The sequence below is a fragment of the Lissotriton helveticus genome, chromosome 1_2 (assembly GCF_964261635.1).
Source record: "Lissotriton helveticus chromosome 1_2, aLisHel1.1, whole genome shotgun sequence".
NCBI classification, from domain to species: Eukaryota; Metazoa; Chordata; class Amphibia; order Caudata; family Salamandridae; genus Lissotriton; species Lissotriton helveticus.
The window spans coordinates 327,270,284-327,287,611 of record NC_136058.1 but is presented as its reverse complement, the minus strand read 5'-3'; the positions used below and the strand labels follow the sequence as shown (position 1 = coordinate 327,287,611).

General features: G+C 38.9%; 3 non-coding genes across 3 annotated transcripts; all 3 read right to left on the bottom strand.

The window, feature by feature from the left end:
- Positions 1–4,353: 4,353 nt before the first annotated feature.
- Positions 4,354–4,425, bottom strand: TRNAY-GUA (transfer RNA tyrosine (anticodon GUA)). The gene has a single exon. It is a non-coding gene; the product is annotated as a tRNA-Tyr (tRNA).
- Positions 4,426–6,515: 2,090 nt separating this feature from the next.
- On the bottom strand, positions 6,516–6,587 carry TRNAY-GUA (transfer RNA tyrosine (anticodon GUA)). Its single transcript has one exon. It is a non-coding gene; the product is annotated as a tRNA-Tyr (tRNA).
- An 8,577-nt stretch (positions 6,588–15,164) lies between these two features.
- TRNAC-GCA (transfer RNA cysteine (anticodon GCA)) lies at positions 15,165–15,236 on the bottom strand. Its single transcript has one exon. It is a non-coding gene; the product is annotated as a tRNA-Cys (tRNA).
- Between the last annotated feature and the right edge of the window lie 2,092 nt (positions 15,237–17,328).

The window sequence follows — 17,328 nt, the reverse complement described above, 5'->3', positions numbered from 1 at the left end:
TAGGACGAAATAAAAATATCAGCTGCGGTCGGTTTGTGACGTAGCTTGGTCGGAACTAACGGTGGCGGGAAATTACTGGATGCCTCTGGGGTCGCTTTTGGCAAGCCCTCAGCAAGAAGAGGATACATACCCTTAATGAGGGCATGCCTCTGTCTGTCTGATTGCTCAGTTCTAACTCGTTCACCTATCTCGATTAATTCTCTTTCTTGGGCTCGTTCTAAGGATTCTCTACTTAGTTCTGACTTTCTGATTTCTTTTTCGGTTCTTTTATGAGCTTCTTTGCGCCATAACTCGATGGCATCTTTCTGTGACTGTCTGGCTTTCTTTTTCCATAATGCTTCTTCTACTCGCATGATGCACTCGGCATCCCATGTACCCGATACGGGCCATCTATACTTTTCTTCTAACTGTTTGGTATAATCTACCCATAAATCTAGATATAATATGGCGGTTATGTCATGCTTCTGATACATAAAATGACCTGGACTGTCCCTGGGCGGGACAGGAACTGCTTCTTCTAACAAACCCTTTCTAGTTTTTAACTGACGTAATCTCGAAAAGAGAGACATTGTAAACTTGAATCGGAACACAATACAATAGACGAGGAACAATAACAATTGGGAGAACAATTCAGGCATACCACGACATTGGAAATACATTGAACAACATCATAACATTACAGTTCGGACAGAATATTACCTGGAATACTGAGAACAGAAACACAAGAATTTCTCGAGAACGGAACAGACTAGAGTTACTGGATGCACTGCTGAAACAGTACGGAACATACCGGTCCCATAAAGGGACGCATCAAGACCCGTATCCACCTAGGTGAACACTTCGTTTGTGGGCCTGGGTACCACCAACCCACGGACCAGAGTCAATGTAGATTGACCCTGTCTAGATACTACCCCAGTAATGGTACTCACCGGGCAGCAAGAACGGAAGGCCTCGGACTGGACTGGACTGCTACGACGACGGACGACGAACTTCGGACTTCAGTTACGGGTGGGCCTCCGGATACCTCGGACCTTGGACTCTTGGCTTGGGCTCTGGTCGGGACTCGCCGCGTTCCTCCACCGTCTCGTTTGGATGCTGGACCGCCTCCTCCGTCTCCTCCGTGGGCCTGAGGGATACTTGAAGCAGAAATATCTGCCGGTGCACAGAAGAGTTCCGTCACGACTGCAGAGGGTCAGGGGGTCGGCGTGGCTTCACCGACGCGTGGGGAAAGGGCAAGTCCCTATTCGGGCGCCATTATGTGGTAAATAAATAAATAATACCCTATTTTTGACTAGACATATATCATAACAGATAGCTCAATAAATAAGAGTCAAGATTCGAGGTAGTAGGAGTTTTGCAGGTTTAATACAGCATAAGGACAGGAACAGGACGACCTGCACGGGAATAGGATGGCAGGGCCCAGCAGGGTGACAGGGGCCCAGCAGCTGCTGGGGCTGGGTCTGGGATGAGCGCGCTAACTTTTAATAACAATACACGAGCATATATACATAACGCAAACACATAGCATTACATTGCAGTAGGCGTAGCAGTGGGTGGAGCAGAAGGCGTGACGCGTAGCAGTCGCGAAAGATAAGAGTAAAAAGAGGTGTAACTGGGCGTATACATAGACATGTGGTGCAGACGTAACAGAATATGTCATGAATGGGGCGGAAACATTGGAGGGGGCTACCTAAGGAGCCGGGACCTCTAACCTGGTGGTGCGCACAAACTGGCAATGACGTGTCACTAGGAGAAGCTGGGGGCTATGAACTCTGTGCTAGGAGCAGAGACTAAAGTCTGGAGGGTCGGAGCGACATGCACCTAAACCCTATCTAGTATCTGATGTTTAGAGAACATGTTGATATAAACTAGAAGTCAGGAGGGGAAAGGCTAACTTGATTCTGAGACTGGACCATGCATTATTCTACATGTAGTACGTGATGAAGAATATTAAATGACCAGTAAATACAGTATTTCTCTTAACATGGAGCCGCATAGGCTAGACAATGACGGAAACTATTGATGCAGTTCAGTAGCTTAGGAATGCAGAGAAGGAGGACTGAACTGATAACTGGAATCATAACATAGTCTTGGCAGACTCAGAGGCTGAGCCAGGCTGCACCGGGCACTGCGAGGCAGGAAGTAAGTGAAAGGTCGAGGATACAGGTGGGGGCTGTATCGCTCCTTAGCGAGGCTTCAGGAGACAGGAGCTGAATCTGATGTCCGGGCCCTTTTGAGGCCTAGAAACGGGGACTTTATAATGGAATAACGTGCACACCGAGAAACGTGGCAACGTAGCTTTACATAGGCCTGATATTCGTAGTATTCACGAGGACTGGAAACTGGCATACTAGAGGTGGACACAACTGTAATTGCGTCATTAATTAGACATGGGGAATGCATATGCATATTTAATCATGCACACATAACATATGATGGATGACACGTAGGGACACAGAACATGACAAAATTTACTTTTCCACAATACAATGATTGTTTTGAAACATTCTTAAAGGGGAAGAGGTTGTTATGGGACACCTTATCATTTGAGGATTGGTTACCACAATCCCTAAGATGGTGATGAAGTATGATTGTTTTGGGCCAAATTATGGTGGAAAAACATTTCTATGTACCACTACAATTCGGTATTTGGAAGGTACACCCAAACACCCCTTTCGAATAACTTCCATTTAATACATCAGAAAAAGCCATTTTGCGTTTGCAAATGGCCTGATTCTTCAGACCAGCCTTCTTGCAACTGCAATGATAGTTCGTACATCTTGCACGTAGCCAGAGCTTTTAAGGAGAAATTAAATAGTTCCTACATTGCACAAAAATGAAGTGCTTCAAACAAACACATACTTTGCATGCACAGAGAAGAGGTGGAATATATGTAAGACTGAAGACACAGGTGAAATGAGAAATAGATTGACTGCTTCGCTGCCAAGTTTTATACGCCATTTCTTCAGTGCAATACAAGAAAGCACCAAACAGTATAACAAAGTTGTCAATTGGTTTCATAGTCCATTCCCTTTGTTTAGTGCTGTGAAAGGAAGAGCCGAATTCCAAAATTGATCAATGATGTTTCAGAAATTTCCCAAAGGGAATACCAAGCCAAGTGTTAAAAACTGCATTTACTCACAGGTTTTGAGCAGGAAACACTGAAATGCTATTAAAGTGCAATATCCAAGGGAACACTGACTCTGTCAAAGATGATCCAAATGGAATTGATGGAAAGTCCCAATTACAAACAACAGAATCAAAATAGCGTGAGGGGACACCCGGATTTGAACCAGGGACCTCATGATCTGCAGTCAAATGCTCTACCAGTGAGCTATATCCCCAACTTTTCAGTAAAATCAGAATGACAAAATATCAGTACATCATGAAAGAGTGTGAGGATCATACTAAGTTCTGCCAGAAAGTACAACCTTGAAACTTAGAACAGGAGAAGTAGTCCTTAATATTATTTATTAAAGGAAAACTGGATCATTTAAAAAACAGATATTTGTTTCATAGTTATTTTATTTGAATAGGCAGTCGTACATAGGACCAATGCCTCTACATACAATGATTGTTTTGAAACATTCTTAAAGGGGAAGAGGTTTTTACGGGACACCTTATCATTTGAGGATTGGTTACCACAATCACTGAGATTGTGATGAAGTATGATTGTTTTGGGCCAAATTATGGTGGAAAAACATTTCTATGTACCACTACAATTCGGTATTTGGAAGGTACACCCAAACACCCCTTTCAAATACCTTCCATTTAATACATCAGAAAAAGCCATTTTGCGTTTGCAAATGGCCTGATTCTTCAGACCAGCCTTCTTGCAACTGCAATGATAGTTCGTGCATCTTGCACGTAGGCAGAGCTTTTAAGGAGAAATTAAATAGTTCCTACATTGCACAAAAATGAAGTGCTTCAAACAAACACATACTTTGCATGCACAGAGAAGAGGTGGAATATATGTAAGACTGAAGACACAGGTGAAATGAGAAATAGATTGACTGCTTCGCTGTCAAGTTTTATACGCCATTTCTTCAGTGCAATACAAGAAAGCACCAAACAGTATAACAAAGTTGTCAATTGGTTTCATAGTCCATTCCCTTTGTTTAGTGCTGTGAAAGGAAGAGCCGAATTCCAAAATTGATCAATGATGTTTCAGAAATTTCCCAAAGGGAATACCAAGCCGAGTGTTAAAAACTGCATTTACTCACAGGTTTTGAGCAGGAAACACTGAAATGCTATTAAAGTGCAATATCCAAGGGAACACTGACTCTGTCAAAGATGATCCAAATGGAATTGATGGAAAGTCCCAATTACAAACAACAGAATCAAAATAGCGTGAGGGGACACCCAGATTTGAACCGGGGACCTCAAGATCTACAGTCAAATGCTCTACCACTGAGCTATATCCCCAACTTTTCCGTAAAATCAGAATGACAAAATATCAGTACATCATGAAAGAGTGTGAGGATCATACTAAGTTCTGCCAGAAAGTACAACCTTGAAACTTAGAACAGGAGAAGTAGTCCTTAATATTATTTATTAAAGGAAAACTGGATCATTTAAAAAACAGATATTTGTTTCATAGTTATTTTATTTGAATAGGCAGTCGTACATAGGACCAATGCCTCTACATACAATGATTGTTTTGAAACATTCTTAAAGGGGAAGAGGTTTTTACGGGACACCTTATCATTTGAGGATTGGTTACCACAATCACTGAGATTGTGATGAAGTATGGTTGTTTTGGGCCAAATTATGGTGGAAAAACATTTCTACGTACCACTACAATTCGGTATTTGGAAGGTACACCCAAACACCCCTTTCAAATACCTTCCATTTAATACATCAGAAAAAGCCATTTTGCGTTTGCAAATGGCCTAATTCTTCAGACCAGCCTTCTTGCAACTGCAATGATAGTTCGTACATCTTGCAAGTAGGCAGAGCTTTTAAGGAGAAATTAAATGGTTCCTACGTTGCACAAAAATGAAGTGCTTCAAACAAACATATACTTTGCATGCACAGAGAAGAGGTGGAATATATGTAAGACTGAAGACACAGGTGAAATGAGAAATAGATTGACTGCTTCGCCGCCAAGTTTTATACGCCATTTCTTCAGTGCAATACAAGAAAGCACCAAACAGTATAACAAAGTTGTCAATTGGTTTCATAGTCCATTCCCTTTCTTTAGTGCTGTGAAAGGAAGAGCCGAATTCCAAAATTGATCAATGATGTTTCAGAAATTTCAAAAAGGGAATACCAAGCCAAGTGTTAAAAACTGCATTTACTCACAGGTTTTGAGAAGCAAACACTGTAATGCCATTAAAGTGCAATATCCAAGGGAACACTGACTCTGTCAAAGATGATCCAAATGGAATTCATGGAAAGTCCCAATTACAAACAACAGAATCAAAATAGGGTGAGGGGACACCAGGATTTGAACCAGGGACCTGTTGATCTGCAGTCAAATGCTCTACCACTGAGCTATATCCCCAGCTTTTCAGTAAAATTAGAATGACAAAATATCAGTACATCATGAAAGAGTGTGAGGATCATACTAAGTTGTGCCAGAAAGTGCAACCTTGAAACTGTGGAACAGGAGAAGTAGTCCTTAATATTATTTATTAAAGGAAAACTGGATCATTTAAAAAACAGATATTTGTTTCATTGTTATTTTATTTGAATAGGTAGTCGTACATAGGACCAATGCCTCTACATACAATGATTGTTTTGAAACATTCTTAAAGGGGAAGAGGTTGTTATGGGACACCTTATCATTTGAGGATTGGTTACCACAATCACTGAGATGGTGATGAGTATGATTGTTTTGGGCCAAATTATGGTGGAAAAACATTTCTACGTACCACTACAATTCGGTATTTGGAAGGTACACCCAAACACCCCTTTTGAATACCTTCCATTTAATACATCAGAAAAAGCCATTTTGCGTTTGCAAATGGCCTGATTCTTCAGACCAGCCTTCTTGCAACTGCAATGATAGTTCGTGCATCTTGCACGTAGGCAGAGCTTTTAAGGAGAAATTAAATAGTTCCTACATTGCACAAAAATGAAGTGCTTCAAACAAACACATACTTTGCATGCACAGAGAAGAGGTGGAATATATGTAAGACTGAAGACACAGGTGAAATGAGAAATAGATTGACTGCTTCGCTGTCAAGTTTTATACGCCATTTCTTCAGTGCAATACAAGAAAGCACCAAACAGTATAACAAAGTTGTCAATTGGTTTCATAGTCCATTCCCTGTGTTTAGTGCTGTGAAAGGAAGAGCCGAATTCCAAAATTGATCAATGATGTTTCAGAAATTTCCCAAAGGGAATACCAAGCCGAGTGTTAAAAACTGCATTTACTCACAGGTTTTGAGCAGGAAACACTGAAATGCTATTAAAGTGCAATATCCAAGGGAACACTGACTCTGTCAAAGATGATCCAAATGGAATTGATGGAAAGTCCCAATTACAAACAACAGAATCAAAATAGCGTGAGGGGACACCCAGATTTGAACCGGGGACCTCAAGATCTACAGTCAAATGCTCTACCACTGAGCTATATCCCCAACTTTCCCGTAAAATCAGAATGACAAAATATCAGTACATCATGAAAGAGTGTGAGGATCATACTAAGTTCTGCCAGAAAGTACAACCTTGAAACTTAGAACAGGAGAAGTAGTCCTTAATATTATTTATTAAAGGAAAACTGGATCATTTAAAAAACAGATATTTGTTTCATAGTTATTTTATTTGAATAGGCAGTCGTACATAGGACCAATGCCTCTACATACAATGATTGTTTTGAAACATTCTTAAAGGGGAAGAGGTTTTTACGGGACACCTTATCATTTGAGGATTGGTTACCACAATCACTGAGATTGTGATGAAGTATGGTTGTTTTGGGCCAAATTATGGTGGAAAAACATTTCTACGTACCACTACAATTCGGTATTTGGAAGGTACACCCAAACACCCCTTTCAAATACCTTCCATTTAATACATCAGAAAAAGCCATTTTGCGTTTGCAAATGGCCTAATTCTTCAGACCAGCCTTCTTGCAACTGCAATGATAGTTCGTACATCTTGCAAGTAGGCAGAGCTTTTAAGGAGAAATTAAATGGTTCCTACGTTGCACAAAAATGAAGTGCTTCAAACAAACATATACTTTGCATGCACAGAGAAGAGGTGGAATATATGTAAGACTGAAGACACAGGTGAAATGAGAAATAGATTGACTGCTTCGCCGCCAAGTTTTATACGCCATTTCTTCAGTGCAATACAAGAAAGCACCAAACAGTATAACAAAGTTGTCAATTGGTTTCATAGTCCATTCCCTTTCTTTAGTGCTGTGAAAGGAAGAGCCGAATTCCAAAATTGATCAATGATGTTTCAGAAATTTCAAAAAGGGAATACCAAGCCAAGTGTTAAAAACTGCATTTACTCACAGGTTTTGAGAAGCAAACACTGTAATGCCATTAAAGTGCAATATCCAAGGGAACACTGACTCTGTCAAAGATGATCCAAATGGAATTCATGGAAAGTCCCAATTACAAACAACAGAATCAAAATAGGGTGAGGGGACACCAGGATTTGAACCAGGGACCTGTTGATCTGCAGTCAAATGCTCTACCACTGAGCTATATCCCCAGCTTTTCAGTAAAATTAGAATGACAAAATATCAGTACATCATGAAAGAGTGTGAGGATCATACTAAGTTGTGCCAGAAAGTGCAACCTTGAAACTGTGGAACAGGAGAAGTAGTCCTTAATATTATTTATTAAAGGAAAACTGGATCATTTAAAAAACAGATATTTGTTTCATTGTTATTTTATTTGAATAGGTAGTCGTACATAGGACCAATGCCTCTACATACAATGATTGTTTTGAAACATTCTTAAAGGGGAAGAGGTTGTTATGGGACACCTTATCATTTGAGGATTGGTTACCACAATCACTGAGATGGTGATGAGTATGATTGTTTTGGGCCAAATTATGGTGGAAAAACATTTCTACGTACCACTACAATTCGGTATTTGGAAGGTACACCCAAACACCCCTTTTGAATACCTTCCATTTAATACATCAGAAAAAGCCATTTTGCGTTTGCAAATGGCCTGATTCTTCAGACCAGCCTTCTTGCAACTGCAATGATAGTTCGTACATCTTGCGCGTAGGCAGAGCTTTTAAGGAGAAATTAAATCGTTCCTACGTTGCACAAAAATGAAGTGCTTCAAACAAACACATACTTTGCATGCACAGAGAAGAGGTGGAATATATGTAAGACTGAAGACACAGGTGAAATGAGAAATAGATTGACTGCTTCGCCGCCAAGTTTTATACGCCATTTCTTCAGTGCAATACAAGAAAGCACCAAACAGTATAACAAAGTTGTCAATTGGTTTCATAGTCCATTCCCTTTCTTTAGTGCTGTGAAAGGAAGAGCCGAATTCCAAAATTGATCAATGATGTTTCAGAAATTTCAAAAAGGGAATACCAAGCCAAGTGTTAAAAACTGCATTTACTCACAGGTTTTGAGAAGCAAACACTGTAATGCCATTAAAGTGCAATATCCAAGGGAACACTGACTCTGTCAAAGATGATCCAAATGGAATTCATGGAAAGTCCCAATTACAAACAACAGAATCAAAATAGGGTGAGGGGACACCAGGATTTGAACCAGGGACCTGTTGATCTGCAGTCAAATGCTCTACCACTGAGCTATATCCCCAGCTTTTCAGTAAAATTAGAATGACAAAATATCAGTACATCATGAAAGAGTGTGAGGATCATACTAAGTTGTGCCAGAAAGTGCAACCTTGAAACTGTGGAACAGGAGAAGTAGTCCTTAATATTATTTATTAAAGGAAAACTGGATCATTTAAAAAACAGATATTTGTTTCATTGTTATTTTATTTGAATAGGTAGTCGTACATAGGACCAATGCCTCTACATACAATGATTGTTTTGAAACATTCTTAAAGGGGAAGAGGTTGTTATGGGACACCTTATCATTTGAGGATTGGTTACCACAATCACTGAGATGGTGATGAGTATGATTGTTTTGGGCCAAATTATGGTGGAAAAACATTTCTACGTACCACTACAATTCGGTATTTGGAAGGTACACCCAAACACCCCTTTTGAATACCTTCCATTTAATACATCAGAAAAAGCCATTTTGCGTTTGCAAATGGCCTGATTCTTCAGACCAGCCTTCTTGCAACTGCAATGATAGTTCGTACATCTTGCGCGTAGGCAGAGCTTTTAAGGAGAAATTAAATCGTTCCTACGTTGCACAAAAATGAAGTGCTTCAAACAAACACATACTTTGCATGCACAGAGAAGAGGTGGAATATATGTAAGACTGAAGACACAGGTGAAATGAGAAATAGATTGACTGCTTCGCTGCCAAGTTTTATACGCCATTTCTTCAGTGCAATACAAGAAAGCACCAAACAGTATAACAAAGTTGTCAATTGGTTTCATAGTCCATTCCCTTTGTTTAGTGCTGTGAAAGGAAGAGCCGAATTCCAAAATTGATCAATGATGTTTCAGAAATTTCCCAAAGGGAATACCAAGCCGAGTGTTAAAAACTGCATTTACTCACAGGTTTTGAGCAGGAAACACTGAAATGCTATTAAAGTGCAATATCCAAGGGAACACTGACTCTGTCAAAGATGATCCAAATGGAATTGATGGAAAGTCCCAATTACAAACAACAGAATCAAAATAGCGTGAGGGGACACCCAGATTTGAACCAGGGACCTCATGATCTGCAGTCAAATGCTCTACCACTGAGCTATATCCCCAACTTTTCAGTAAAAGCAGAATGACAAATTATCAGTACATCATGAAAGAGTGTGAGGATCATACTAAGTTCTGCCAGAAAGTACAACCTTGAAACTTAGAACAGGAGAAGTAGTCCTTAATATTATTTATTAAAGGAAAACTGGATCATTTAAAAAACAGATATTTGTTTCATAGTTATTTTATTTGAATAGGCAGTCGTACATAAGACCAATGCCTCTACATACAATGATTGTTTTGAAACATTCTTAAAGGGGAAGAGGTTGTTATGGGACACCTTATCATTTGAGGATTGGTTACCACAATCCCTAAGATGGTGATGAAGTATGATTGTTTTGGGCCAAATTATGGTGGAAAAACATTTCTATGTACCACTACAATTCGGTATTTGGAAGGTACACCCAAACACCCCTTTCGAATAACTTCCATTTAATACATCAGAAAAAGCCATTTTGCGTTTGCAAATGGCCTGATTCTTCAGACCAGCCTTCTTGCAACTGAAATGATAGTTCGTGCATCTTGCACGTAGCCAGAGCTTTTAAGGAGAAATTAAATAGTTCCTACATTGCACAAAAATGAAGTGCTTCAAACAAACACATACTTTGCATGCACAGAGAAGAGGTGGAATATATGTAAGACTGAAGACACAGGTGAAATGAGAAATAGATTGACTGCTTCGCTGCCAAGTTTTATACGCCATTTCTTCAGTGCAATACAAGAAAGCACCAAACAGTATAACAAAGTTGACAATTGGTTTCATAGTCCATTCCCTTTGTTTAGTGCTGTGAAAGGAAGAGCCGAATTCCAAAATTGATCAATGATGTTTCAGAAATTTCCCAAAGGGAATACCAAGCCGAGTGTTAAGAACTGCATTTACTCACAGGTTTTGAGCAGGAAACACTGAAATGCTATTAAAGTGCAATATCCAAGGGAACACTGACTCTGTCAAAGATGATCCAAATGGAATTGATGGAAAGTCCCAATTACAAACAACAGAATCAAAATAGCATGAGTGGACACCCGGATTTGAACCAGGGACCTCATGATCTGCAGTCAAATGCTCTACCACTGAGCTATATCCCCAACTTTTCAGTAAAATCAGAATGACAAAATATCAGTACATCATGAAAGAGTGTGAGGATCATACTAAGTTCTGCCAGAAAGTACAACCTTGAAACTTAGAACAGGAGAAGTAGTCCTTAATATTATTTATTAAAGGAAAACTGGATCATTTAAAAAACAGATATTTGTTTCATAGTTATTTTATTTGAATAGGCAGTCGTACATAGGACCAATGCCTCTACATACAATGATTGTTTTGAAACATTCTTAAAGGGGAAGAGGTTTTTACGGGACACCTTATCATTTGAGGATTGGTTACCACAATCACTGAGATTGTGATGAAGTATGATTGTTTTGGGCCAAATTATGGTGGAAAAACATTTCTACGTACCACTACAATTCGGTATTTGGAAGGTACACCCAAACACCCCTTTCAAATACCTTCCATTTAATACATCAGAAAAAGCCATTTTGTGTTTGCAAATGGCCTAATTCTTCAGACCAGCCTTCTTGCAACTGCAATGATAGTTCGTACATCTTGCAAGTAGACAGAGCTTTTAAGGAGAAATTAAATGGTTCCTACGTTGCACAAAAATGAAGTGCTTCAAACAAACATATACTTTGCATGCACAGAGAAGAGGTGGAATATATGTAAGACTGAAGACACAGGTGAAATGAGAAATAGATTGACTGCTTCGCCGCCAAGTTTTATACGCCATTTCTTCAGTGCAATACAAGAAACACCAAACAGTATAACAAAGTTGTCAATTGGTTTCATAGTCCATTCCCTTTCTTTAGTGCTGTGAAAGGAAGAGCCGAATTCCAAAATTGATCAATGATGTTTCAGAAATTTCAAAAAGGGAATACCAAGCCAAGTGTTAAAAACTGCATTTACTCACAGGTTTTGAGAAGCAAACACTGTAATGCCATTAAAGTGCAATATCCAAGGGAACACTGACTCTGTCAAAGATGATCCAAATGGAATTGATGGAAAGTCCCAATTACAAACAACAGAATCAAAATAGGGTGAGGGGACACCAGGATTTGAACCAGGGACCTGTTGATCTGCAGTCAAATGCTCTACCACTGAGCTATATCCCCAGCTTTTCAGTAAAAATAGAATGACAAAATATCAGTACATCATGAAAGAGTGTGAGGATCATACTAAGTTGTGCCAGAAAGTGCAACCTTGAAACTGTGGAACAGGAGAAGTAGTCCTTAATATTATTTATTAAAGGAAAACTGGATCATTTAAAAAACAGATATTTGTTTCATTGTTATTTTATTTGAATAGGTAGTCGTACATAGGACCAATGCCTCTACATACAATGATTGTTTTGAAACATTCTTAAAGGGGAAGAGGTTGTTATGGGACACCTTATCATTTGAGGATTGGTTACCACAATCACTGAGATGGTGATGAGTATGATTGTTTTGGGCCAAATTATGGTGGAAAAACATTTCTACGTACCACTACAATTCGGTATTTGGAAGGTACACCCAAACACCCCTTTTGAATACCTTCCATTTAATACATCAGAAAAAGCCATTTTGCGTTTGCAAATGGCCTGATTCTTCAGACCAGCCTTCTTGCAACTGCAATGATAGTTCGTACATCTTGCACGTAGGCAGAGCTTTTAAGGAGAAATTAAATCGTTCCTACGTTGCACAAAAATTAAGTGCTTCAAACAAACACATACTTTGCATGCACAGAGAAGAGGTGGAATATATGTAAGACTGAAGACACAGGTGAAATGAGAAATAGATTGACTGCTTCGCTGCCAAGTTTTTTACGCCATTTCTTCAGTGCAATACAAGAAAGCACAAAACAGTATAACAAAGTTGTCAATTGGTTTCATAGTCCATTCCCTTTGTTTAGTGCTGTGAAAGGAAGAGCCGAATTCCACAATTGATCAATGATGTTTCAGAAATTTCCCAAAGGGAATACCAAGCCGAGTGTTAAAAACTGCATTTACTCACAGGCTTTGAGCAGGAAACACTGAAATGCTATTAAAGTGCAATATCCAAGGGAACACTGACTCTGTCAAAGATGATCCAAATGGAATTGATGGAAAGTCCCAATTACAAACAACAGAATCAAAATATGGTGAGGGGACACCAGGATTTGAACCAGGGACCTCTTGATCTGCAGTCAAATGCTCTACCACGGAGCTATATCCCCAGCTTTACAGAAAAATCAGAATGACAAAATATCAGTACATCATGAAATAGTGAGAGGATCATACTAAGTTGTTCCGGAAAGTACAACCTTGAAACTGTGGAACAGGAGAAGTAGTCCTTAATATTATTTATTAAAGGAAAACTGGATCATTTAAAAAACAGATATTTGTTTCATAGTTATTTTATTTGAATAGGCAGTCGTACATAGGACCAATGCCTCTACATGCAATGATTGTTTTGAAACATTCTTAAAGGGGAAGAGGTTTTTACGGGACACCTTATCATTTGAGGATTGGTTACCACAATCACTGAGATTGTGATGAAGTATGATTTTCTTGGGCCAAATTATGGTAGAAAAACATTTCTACGTACCACTACAATTCGGTATTTGGAAGGTACACCCAAACACCCCTTTCGAATAACTTCCATTTAATACATCAGAAAAAGCCATTTTGCGTTTGTAAATGGCCTGATTCTTCAAACCAGCCTTCTTGCAACTGCAATGATAGTTCGTACATCTTGCAAGTAGGAAGAGCTTTTAAGGAGAAATTAAATGGTTCCTACGTTGCACAAAAATGAAGTGCTTCAAACAAACACATACTTTGCATGCACTGAGAAGAGGTGGAATATATGTAAGACTGAAGACACAGGTGAAATGAGAAATAGATTGACTGCTTCGCTGCCAAGTTTTTTACGCCATTTCTTCAGTGCAATACAAGAAAGCACCAAACAGTATAACAAAGTTGTCAATTGGTTTCATAGTCCATTCCCTTTGTTTAGTGCTGTGAAAGGAAGAGCCGAATTCCACAATTGATCAATGATGTTTCAGAAATTTCCCAAAGGGAATACCAAGCTGAGTGTTAAAAACTGCATTTACTCACAGGCTTTGAGCAGGAAACACTGAAATGCTATTAAAGTGCAATATCCAAGGGAACACTGACTCTGTCAAAGATGATCCAAATGGAATTGATGGAAAGTTCCAATTACAAACAACAGAATCAAAATATGGTGAGGGGACACCAGGATTTGAACCAGGGACCTCTTGATCTGCAGTCAAATGCTCTACCACGGAGCTATATCCCCTGCTTTACAGAAAAATCAGAATGACAAAATATCAGTACATCATGAAAGAGTGAGAGGATCATACTAAGTTGTTCCGGAAAGTACAACCTTGAAACTGTGGAACAGGAGAAGTAGTCCTTAATATTATTTATTAAAGGAAAACTGGATCATTTAAAAAACAGATATTTGTTTCATAGTTATTTTATTTGAATAGGCAGTCGTACATAGGACCAATGCCTCTACATGCAATGATTGTTTTGAAACATTCTTAAAGGGGAAGAGGTTTTTACGGGACACCTTATCATTTGAGGATTGGTTACCACAATCACTGAGATTGTGATGAAGTATGATTGTCTTGGGCCAAATTATGGTAGAAAAACATTTCTAAGTACCACTACAATTCGGTATTTGGAAGGTACACCCAAACACCCCTTTCGAATAACTTCCATTTAATACATCAGAAAAAGCCATTTTGCGTTTGTAAATGGCCTGATTCTTCAAACCAGCCTTCTTGCAACTGCAATGATAGTTCGTACATCTTGCAAGTAGGAAGAGCTTTTAAGGAGAAATTAAATGGTTCCTACGTTGCACAAAAATGAAGTGCTTCAAACAAACACATACTTTGCATGCACTGAGAAGAGGTGGAATATATGTAAGACTGAAGACACAGGTGAAATGAGAAATAGATTGACTGCTTCGCTGCCAAGTTTTATACGCAATTTCTTCAGTGCAATACAAGAAAGCACCAAACAGTATAACAAAGTTGTCAATTGGTTTCATAGTCCATTCCCTTTGTTTAGTGCTGTGAAAGGAAGAGCCGAATTCCAAAATTGATCAATGATGTTTCAGAAATTTCCCAAAGGGAATACCAATCCTAGTGTTAAAAATTGCATTTACTCACAGGCTTTGAGCAGGAAACTCTGTAATGCCATTAAAGTGCAATGTCCAAGGGAACACTGACTCTGTCAAAGATAATCCAAATGGAATTGATGAAAAGTCCCAATTACAAACAACAGAATCAAAATAGGGTGAGGGGACACCCGGATTAGAACCAGGGACCTCTTGATCTGCAGTCAAATGCTCTACCACTGAGCTATATCCCCAGCTTTTCAGTAAAATCAGAATGACAAAATATCAGTACATCATGAAAGAGTGTGAGGATCATACTAAGTTGTGCCAGAAAGTACAACCTTGAAACTGTGGAACAGGAGAAGTAGTCCTTAATATTATTTATTAAAGGAAAACTGGATCATTTAAAAAACAGATGTATTTGTTTCATTGTTATTTTATTTGAATAGGCAGTGGTACATAGGACCAATGCCTCTACATACAATGATTGTTTTGAAACATTCTTGAAGGGGAAGAGGTTTTTACGGGACACCTTATCATTTGAGGATTGGTTACCACAATCAAGGAGATGGTGATGAAGTATGATTGTTTTGGCCAAATTATGGTGGAAAAACATTTCTACGTACCACTACAATTCGGTATTTGGAAGGTACACCCAAACACCCCTTTTGAATACCTTCCATTTAATACATCAGAAAAAGCCATTTTGCGTTTGCAAATGGCCTGATTCTTCAGACCAGCCTTCTTGCAACTGCAATGATAGTTTGTACATCTTGCACGTAGGCAGAGCTTTTAAGGAGAAATTAAATCGTTCCTACGTTGCACAAAAATGAAGTGCTTCAAACAAACACATACTTTGCATGCACAGAGAAGAGGTGGAATATATGTAAGACTGAAGACACAGGTGAAATGAGAAATAGATTGACTGCTTCGCTGCCAAGTTTTTTACGCCATTTCTTCAGTGCAATACAAGAAAGCACCAAACAGTATAACACAGTTGTCAATTGGTTTCATAGTCCATTCCCTTTGTTTAGTGCTGTGAAAGGAAGAGCCGGATTCCAAAATTGATCAATGATGTTTCCGAAATTTCCCAAAGGGAATACCAAGCCGAGTGTTAAAAACTGCATTTACTCACAGGCGTTGAGCAGGAAACACTGAAATGCTATTAAAGTGCAATATCCAAGGGAACACTGACTCTGTCAAAGATGATCCAAATGGAATTGATGGAAAGTCCCAATTACAAACAACAGAATCAAAATAGGGTGAGGGGCACCAGGATTTGAACCAGGGACCTCTTGATCTGCAGTCAAATGCTCTACCACGGAGCTATATCCCAAGCTTTACAGAAAAAGCAGAATGACAAAATATCAGTACATCATGAAAGAGTGAGAGGATCATACTAAGTTGTTCCGGAAAGTACAACCTTGAAACTGTGGAACAGGAGAAATAGTCCTTAATATTATTTATTAAAGGAAAACTAGATCATTTAAAAAACAGATATTTGTTTCACTGTTATTTTATTTGAATAGGCAGTGGTACATAGGACCAATGCCTCTACATACAATGATTGTTTTGAAACTTTCTTAAAGGGAAAGAGGTTTTTACGGGACACCTTATCATTTGAGGATTGGTTACCACAATCCCTAAGATGGTGATGAAGTATGATTGTTTTGGGCCAAAATATGGTGGAAAAACATTTCTATGTACCACTACAATTCGGTATTTGGAAGGTACACCCAAACACCCCTTTCGAATAACTTCCATTTAATACATCAGAAAAAGCCATTTTGGGTTTGCAAATGGCCTGATTCTTCAGACCAGCCTTCTTGCAACTGCAATGATAGTTCGTGCATCTTGCACGTAGGCAGAGCTTTTAAGGAGAAATTAAATAGTTCCTACATTGCACAAAAATGAAGTGCTTCAAACAAACACATACTTTGCATGCACAGAGAAGAGGTGGAATATATGTAAGACTGAAGACACAGGTGAAATGAGAAATAGATTGACTGCTTCGCTGCCAAGTTTTATACGCCATTTCTTCAGTGCAATACAAGAAAGCACCAAACAGTATAACAAAGTTGTCAATTGGTTTCATAGTCCATTCCCTTTGTTTAGTGCTGTGAAAGGAAGAGCCGAATTCCAAAATTGATCAATGATGTTTCAGAAATTTCCCAAAGGGAATACCAAGCCGAGTGTTAAAAACTGCATTTACTCACAGGTTTTGAGCAGGAAACACTGAAATGCTATTAAAGTGCAATATCCAAGGGAACACTGACTCTGTCAAAGATGATCCAAATGGAATTGATGGAAAGTCCCAATTACAAACAACAGAATCAAAATAGCGTG